Here is a 7,795-nt window from a genome sequence, read left to right as displayed (position 1 = left end):
GCCTTCCCCATTCCCCTTTCCTTCGTTTTCTTTATGCCAATTCTTTTCATTGAAAGGACACAGCACCTGTGTTAGAATAAAAACCAGGTGTATGCCAGGCAGTAGTAGTGCACACCTTTAATCCCAGCACTGGGGAGGCAGAGACATGATCTCTGTGATAAGGAGACCAGTCTGGTCTACAGTGCAAGTTCCAGGATAGCCAGAGAAACCCTGTCTCAAAAAACAAAACAAATAAACCAGGTGTTCTTCCTGCCCTGTGTGCATGCGCGCGCTCTCTCTCTCTCTCTCTCTCTCTCCCTCTCTCTCTCTCTCTCTCTCTCTCTCTCTCACACACACACACACACACACACACACACACACACACACACACAAGCAGTGCATTCTCTTGATCCAGAGTAAAGTTTTGCTTTGTCCAGACACTTCAGTTGGTGTGGTGGCCTTTATTTGCAACCCCAAACTTATTTCCAACAGAAGGTTTTTTAGTCTGAAGCCCATCTGGCCTTGGTGTTTTTTTATTGGGATTTATTTCTTTATTTTGAATCTTTGCTTTGGGTTATATGTTTTTTTAAAAAATATTTATTTATTTATTATGTATACAATATTCTGTCTGTGTGTATGCCTGCAGGCCAGAAGAGGGCACCAGACCCCATTACAGATGGTTGTGAGCCACCATGTGGTTGCTGGGAATTGAACTCAGGACCTTTGGAAGAGCAGGCAATGCTCTTAACCTCTGAGCCATCTCTCCAGCCCCCTAGGTTATATGTTTTAACAGTGTTGATTTTTCTGAGAAGTTCATGAAAAGTCTTTCCAATTTTAGTGATCTTTCATCAATGTTTTAGTAGTTTTCATTGCAGAGATCTTCCCTTCCTTCTTTCCTTCTTCCTTCCTTCCTTCCTTCCTTCCTTTCTCTTTCCTTTTTCCTTTTATCTCTCTCTTTTAGACAAGTTTCTCTATGTAATCCTGGCTATCCTGGAACTTGACATGTAGATAGACCAGGCACTGACCTGGAATTGGAACTCAAAGAAATCCTACTGCCTCTGTCCCTAGAATGCTGGGGTTAAAGTTGTTTGGCACCATACCCAACATGATCTTTGATTATTTTTTGTTGTTGTTGTTTGGTTGGTTAAATTTATTCCTAAGTATTTTCTTCCCTCTCCCCACCTCCTTTTTTTGAGATAATTTGCTGCTGGCATCCCAAAACTATTCTGATTGTTTCACCAAGAGCTGGGAGCTAGCAGTCTCCAGGCTTGCCACAAAAGAGAGTTTCACATATTTGTGCTATTGAATACTAGGACAGCCAGTATGTAAAAAATCTGCCCATCATCCTCCCTCACCCTGGAATTTACTAATTTGCTGCTCATTTTTTTGGTAGTGACAGCTGTGAGCTACTCCATGTACTAGGGGTCAGCTAAGGTGGGGAGTGACTGGGCCTGTCTGAGGTAATGGAAAGAACAGATGTGAGACATGAAAAGACTTAAATTCCAGTCTTGGAAGTCACTTGTTACTCTGGCCAACACACAGGTTCGTTATGGATCTTTCTTCTTTCCAGTAGAAGGAAAGGGTAATGATAGCATTGTAGATAAATCTCAAAATCATTATGGTAAACAAAAGACAGTAGATACAAGGGACTATAATTCTACTCAGGTAAAATTTAGGAAATATAAATAATACATAAAGCCAGGAAGTAGGTCAGTGGTAGTCTTCACCAGGAGCAGAGAAAAGCAAGGCATGCAAACAGGCATTTGGAGTCTTTTGAGGGTAGTGGGTCTGTATCTTAATTGTGGTTCCACAGGTGAATAGAGCTATCATATAGCTTATGGAGTTATATGCTATCACATATACAAGCCAGAAGAGAAATTTGGAGGCAGTTTCATAGTACAATAAGAAAGAACATAGAAATAGATTATTTGGAGTTTTGCCGCAGGTGCTAGAGGGAAGAGCAGCAGCACAAATAACTTGTTGTCTTTGTTCTAGTGATCCAGTAAAGTTATTGTTGCTGTATAGTGTGAATGTGTGAGACCTAAACAAAATTAACAGGCATAACTCTGATGCCCAACTTCCTTTACCTATTTGTCTTTTTTCTTGGAATCTTTTTGAACTACTTTTTGTGGAGGGTGTTTGAGATCAGACAAACCTTTTAAAATTAAATATTTATTTATTTATTTATTTATTTAAGAAGGGTTTTACTATGTAACTTTGGCTGGCCTGGAATCCACAGAGATCCATATGTTTCTGCCTGAAGCTGCTCTCCAACATCTCTATCTTCTAAAATATTTACATTATTAAAAGTTTGCTTTTAAAGCTGCTCTCCAAAATCTCTATCTTCTAAAATATTTACATTATTAAAAGTTTGTCTTGTAGGCCAGGCCATCTCTCCAGTCCCTCAGTTTTACCTCTAAAAGTATAGCTGTGGCTTCTAGAAATTTTACTAAGGAGTTTAAACTATAAATAGATAATACAGGATGAGACCAGGTGGTGGTGGCACCACCTTTAATCCCAGCAGAGGCAGGCAGATCTCTGGTTCAAGTCCAGCCTGGTCTACAGAGCAATTTCCAGGACAGCTAGGACAGCTAGAACTGTTACACAGAGAAACCCTGTCTCAGAAAAACAACCAAACAAAAAATTTTGTCTTGTATTATACTTAACCAGTTGTTTTGAATCTTATTGTTTAATGGATCTTTTTTCCTTTATGTCAAGGAACTCCATTTACATCCTTAGGGTTACAATATAATAACTTTAATTTAATGGATAACTTTAATTTCTGTGTCATTGCATGTATGTAGTGTGCATGTGTGTGGGCAGATGTGTGTGCACCTGTATGTGTGTGCATGAGGAGGCCAGAACTTGATTACTCTCCACAGTGTGTATTGAGGCAAGGTCTCTTAGCTGAAATGAGAGCTTGCTGATTGATAATCTTAGCAAGACCAAACCAGCTTTTCTTAGAGAGTCCCTGGATTTGTCTCCCAAGTACTTGGGTAACAGCTAACATATCTACCCAACTTTCTTTATGTATACACTATTCTGTCTGCCTATATGCCTGCATGCCAGAAGAGGGCACCAGATGTGGTTGCTGGGAATTGAACTCAGGAACTCTGGAAGAGCAGCCAGTGCTCTTAACCTCTAAGCCATCTCTCCAGCTCGCTCTCTATCTATCCAACTTCTAAATGGATCCTGGGGATCTGAACTCTGGTTTAAACTTAAGCTTATGGGACAAGAGGGCTTTATTCACTAGGCCATCTTCCCAGCGTTAATGATAAATTCTTTTTAAAAACAACTTCTTAGGCCAATTGTGGTGGTGTACACCTTTAATTTCAGCAGAAGAGGCCCACCTGGTCTACATAGCAAGTTCTAGGACAGGCAGGACTGCATAGAGACCCTGTCTCAAAATACACAAAGTATTTATTTTTGTAATGCAAATATGTGTGCCCCTGTGAGTTTCTGTGTACCATATTCATGCGAATACCTTTGGAGGCCAGAAGGAGGCATTGAACAAGTGTTACAAATGGTCATGGGCCACCATGTGGGTGCTGGGAACTGAACCCTGGTCCTTTGCAAGAGCTCTAAGTGTTCTTATAATAGAATAGTGATAGGTCACTAAGCCATCTGTCTCTTTAGCCCTCTTAATGGTAAATTCTTAATTCCAGTGTGTAAGGAGGTAGATAATAAGTAAAATGACAGTTTAGCTTTTAAAATTCTCATCCTATATTCTCTTTTTTGTCTGTTTGTTTGTTTTGTTTTGTACTTTTGAGACGGGGTTTCTCCATATAGCCCTGTCTATCCTGGAACTCACTCTGTAGACCAAGCTGGCCTCAGTTCAGAGATCTGCCTGCCTCTGCCTTCCAGGGGTTGGGATTAAAAGTGTGTGTCACCACCACCTGGTCTCATCCTGTATTCTTAATAGTTTAAACTCCTTCATAAAATTTCTAGAAGTCACAGCTATCCTTTTGGAGTTAGCATTGAGGGGCTGGAGAGATGACTGAGCATGTGAAGTGAATAGCAGTGGCCCTAGAGTAGTTGTGGGTGTCTGGAACTGTGCAGGTCTCCAAAGAACAAGCATTGTCAGCTTTACTCTTTCCTTTCCCCAGCTTCAGGCTCTCTGTACTTAACTGGAAATGCATAACCTTACCTGAATTTAGCACTGTGGGTGGCTATTGTAACAGCCATGTGTTCACTGAAGGAAAGCTTATTTCCAGGTTAGACAGAAAATAAGCATGATGAAGCTATCAAAGGCTTAAAGCAATTTAATGAAAAACATGGAATATGAAAAAATGCTAGAATTAATCATGAATCTGATGAAATACATTAAAATTCTGAAATAAGTCACCTGATACCATTTAAAATAAGTAGGACATTCTTTATGAATTGAAAATTTAAAGGAAAAAAATCATTTATACTTGCCTTCATGTAAACATTCTATTTTGAGTAATCAGATAGCCCTAGTTGTTGACAGAAAGTTTTTCTTTTTCTTTTCTTTTTTTTTTTTTTTTTTTTTTTTTTGAGGCAGGGTTTCTCTGTGTAACGGTCCTGGCTTTCCTGAAACTCCCTTTGTAGACCAGGCTGGCCTCGAACTCCCAAGTGTTGGGATTAAAGGAATGCACCAATACCTCCCAGCTCTTTTTAAAATCTTTATGAATATGTTTAAGTGCTTGCATGTATGTCTGTGTACCACTTATGTGATTGGTTGTTGGAGGCCAGAATAGGGTATTGGATCCCCTGGAACTGAGTTATTGTCATTTGTGTGGCACCATGTTTATCCCTAGGAACTGAATCAAATTCTCTGCAAGAGCACAAGTACACTGAACTGCTGAGCTATCTCTCTAGTCCCCAGAAAGGTTTCCTAAGGAGAATTCCTAAAGAAGGAGAGGATCAGAAAATCACCAATTTACAGCTCCTAATGTAATAAGTAAGGAGGTATTGATCACCAATAAATGAAACTCCTAGATTAATTTAAAGAGAGACTCTCTCAGCAAGGGGATCAGGCTGCAGTCCTTCAGACATTTGTGTATATTCTGATTCTATGTGCTTGAAATATGTATGTGCTAAATAACACTGACAGAACATTTTGCCAGAAATGTAGATGTTGCTTCTAATGTAGGATAGCCAGATTTAGACCAAACAAAATTCAATTTGAATTTCAAATAAGCAGTGAATGATTTCTTTAGTATTAAGCTCCATGCTTGGAAACATACTTATTTTGTCTTTCTATAAGAAGTCAGGCCGGGCGGCGGTGGCGCACGCCTTTAATCCCAGCACTCGGGAGGCAGAGGCAGGCGGATCTCTGTGAGTTCGAGACCAGCCTGGTCTACAAGAGCTAGCTCCAGGATAGGCTCCAAAGCTACAGAGAAACCCTGTCTCGAAAAACCAAAAAAAAAAAAAAAAAAAAAAAAAAGAAGTCAGGCTGGGTGGTGGTGGTGCACACCTTTAATTCCTGCACTCAGGAGGCGGAGACAGGCAGATCTCTGTGACTTCAAGGCCAACCTGGTCTACAAAGGGAGTTCAGGAGCAGCAAGGGCTGTTACACAGAGAAACCCTATCTCAAAACAAAACAAAGTTAAGAGGGCAGCAGGGTAGTTCAATGTTACAGTGCTTGCCTAACATTAATAAGGCTCGGTAAGGTTCTGGTTTGGTCCCTAATGTTGTTGTCTTAGAAAACCTAAGACAAAACATGTTCTAAGCCCCATCGTTATTAGTTAAATAACTTGACCATGTATCACATCTGCTTCTCAAGTTCTTATCAGAGCTGGACTAGATGATGGGTTTTTTTGCCTCCTAATTTAGTAATCTGTATTAGTACTCTTTGGTTTACTGACAGATATTTAAAATGAAGATCTATCTTATTTAACATCTTAAAATAAGAATGCTCTCTGCCTTTACATTTTAGTATATATTTTTATTATGTTTTAATTTATTCCGTGTGTAGACATGTGTTGCACAGTGTATGTGTGGAAGTTAGAGGATAACTTACTGGAATTGATGCTCTTCTCTCACTATGTGGCCCTGGAGAGCAAACTCAAGGCGTTAGGCTGTACAGCAAACTCTGTTACCCACTGAATCATGCAACTTTCCACCTCATTTTTTGAAACAGACCGGAACTTAGAGTGTTGACCAGGTATTACAGACATGCTCTCTCACATCTAGTTTTATGTGGGTGCTGGAGATTCAAACTCAGATCTCCATGCTTGTGCAGCAAGCACTTTACCTATTGAGACATCTGTCTAGCCCTGAAATATGTTGTATTTTTTATTAATTAATAATAGTATAATTGAGCTGGAGAGATACCTCAATAATTAAAGAGCCCTTGCTGCTCTTGGGAGGACCTGCTCAAGTTCTAGGGATCCAGTGACCTTTTTGGACTTCTGAGGGTACCAGGAACACACACATGATGCACAGATATACAAGTAGGAAAAATAATAACACATAAATTTTTAAAAAACAGTTTCAGAATTAAGCACATGCACAACAATGTTCTCAGTCCTGTTGGGTACTGGAGACGTCAGTGAAATACAGATCACAATAGAAAAAACAATGACCACCAACTTTTTTTTTTTTTTTTTTTTTTTTTTTTTGGTTTTTCGAGACAGGGTTTCTCTGTGGCTTTGGAGCCTGTCCTGGAACTAGCTCTTGTAGACCAGGCTGGCCTCGAACTCACAGAGATCCGCCTGCCTCTGCCTCCCGAGTGCTGGGATTAAAGGCGTGCGCCACCGCCGCCCGGTGACCACCAACTTTTGCTGTAGTAGGCTACTTCTCTTGATTGCCCACTAGTAGTACCCATTTCCCTTCCTGCAAAAGACTACTGTCATTACTCATGCAACCTGCCAAGGACATTTATGCCTGATAAGCAATGATATGGTTCTATTTTGGATCAATTAACGTTCTCTTTAACAAATGATGCCTTTATAAACTATTCTGTACCTTGCTTTATTCACTTAGCAATATATTGGAAAGCTTTCTTTTTCTTCAATAACTATTGGAGAGTTTAGTTAAGTTTTGTAATTGCTTCATAGTGTTATTTCCCTTGAAAGGCAACAGTAATTTATTTAACCAGTCTCCATCCTTTGCTATTACCAATAGTGATATAATGACTTTGTACTTCTGTCTTTTTATATTTGTACAGAGTAGCTGTAGGGTATTTCTAGAGTTAGAATTGCTGGGAAGTGAATCTGTTTATGAAAATTTATTTATTTTTATTTATTTATTGGCTTTTTTTTTTCAAGACAGGGTTTCTTTGTGTAGCATTGGCTGTCCTGGAAATAGCCCTGTAGGCCAGGCTGGCCTCAAACTCACAGAGATCCGCCTGTCTTTGTCTCCCGAGTGCTGGGATTAAAGGTGTGCACCACCACCGCCTGGCTATAAAAATTTATTTATTTATTTTTAAATATTTATTTATTTATTATGTATACAATATTCTGTCTGTGTGTCTGACCGCAGGCCAGAAGAGGGCACCAGACCCCATTACAGATGGTTGTGAGCCACCATGTGGTTGACTGGGAATTGAACTCAGGACCTTTGGAAGAGCAGGCAATGCTCTTAACCTCTGAGCTATCTCTCCAGCCTCTAAAGATTTATTTTTATACATATGTGTGCATCTGTGTGAATGGTATGTACAAATCACATTAGGAAAGACCTAGCTACCAACACTTTTTGCTATGTAATAGTTCTGTGTGCACATATTGTAATATATGTGCATATTTGCATAGATGCATATACCTGTGGTGAGCAGAGGCCAGAAGACATCAAAATGCCTTGGAACTGGAAGTATAGGCATTTGCAGGTTGCCATGTTTGTTATATGGGAC

The sequence above is a fragment of the Arvicola amphibius genome, chromosome 11, assembly GCF_903992535.2.
Source record: "Arvicola amphibius chromosome 11, mArvAmp1.2, whole genome shotgun sequence".
In the NCBI taxonomy this organism is placed as follows: Eukaryota; Metazoa; Chordata; class Mammalia; order Rodentia; family Cricetidae; genus Arvicola; species Arvicola amphibius.
This window is presented reverse-complemented; position numbering follows the sequence as displayed.